Source organism: Magnolia sinica, chromosome 2 (assembly GCF_029962835.1).
Source record: "Magnolia sinica isolate HGM2019 chromosome 2, MsV1, whole genome shotgun sequence".
NCBI classification, from domain to species: domain Eukaryota; kingdom Viridiplantae; phylum Streptophyta; class Magnoliopsida; order Magnoliales; family Magnoliaceae; genus Magnolia; species Magnolia sinica.
The window spans coordinates 77,511,929-77,512,745 of NC_080574.1; the positions used below are offsets into that span (position 1 = coordinate 77,511,929).

Sequence of the window (817 nt, forward strand, 5' to 3'; positions counted from 1 at the left end):
CATAGTATTGCCAACCACTACGGCAGCACACTTTGAACTTAAACCTGGAGTCATACAATTGTTGCCATCCTTTTATGGATTGGACAAGGAGGACCCATATCATCATGTGAAAGAATTCTTAAACATTTGCTCCACCTTTAAGTTCCAAAACTTCTCAGACGATTCGATCCTCCTACGCTGTTTCCTTTTTCTTTGAAGGATAAGGCGAAAGCATGGTTGAATTCTCTAGAAGTTGGATCTATCACTACATGGGACCAATCTAAGAAGTTCTTAAACAAGTTCTTCCCCGTTCACAAAACCAATGCCCTCCGTAGAGAAATTACTAACTTCACACAAAAAGAGGGCGAGCACTTTCATGAATGTTGGGAAAGATGGAAGGACTTGCTTCTTAAATGTCCTCACCATGGTTTTGAGAAGTGGCAACAAGTTCAATACTTCTATGACGGTCTGACACCACAGAACCATCGCATGGTTGATGCCACCAGTGGAGGGTCATTCATGACCAAAAGTGATGTCGAAGCGTGGAACTTCTTTGAAACCTTGTGCGAAAATTCCCAGCAATGGGATTATTCAAATAGAGGTGACAGAAGTCCCCAACCACAAAAGAGAGGTGGTATATATGAGATAGGAGTCATGCCAGAGCTGAGCGCCAAGCTTGATAACCTGACAAAGAAAGTTGATGCTCTGGTATTAAATAGTGGACCACCACAAACAGCTCAAGTCGAGGCATATGCCACATGTTCTAGTCCTGCCCATCCTATGCAGTCTTGTCCATCTGGTGCAGCATTCCCAAAACTTCTCTCTGAACAAGTTCATG

The 817-nt window shown here is 43.2% G+C and overlaps 1 non-coding gene across 1 annotated transcript; it reads right to left on the reverse strand.

Annotated features, from left to right (window-relative positions):
- Positions 1–303: 303 nt before the first annotated feature.
- LOC131238113 (small nucleolar RNA R71) lies at positions 304–410 on the reverse strand. The gene has a single exon (XR_009167528.1). It is a non-coding gene; the product is annotated as a small nucleolar RNA R71 (small nucleolar RNA).
- Positions 411–817: the final 407 nt, after the last annotated feature.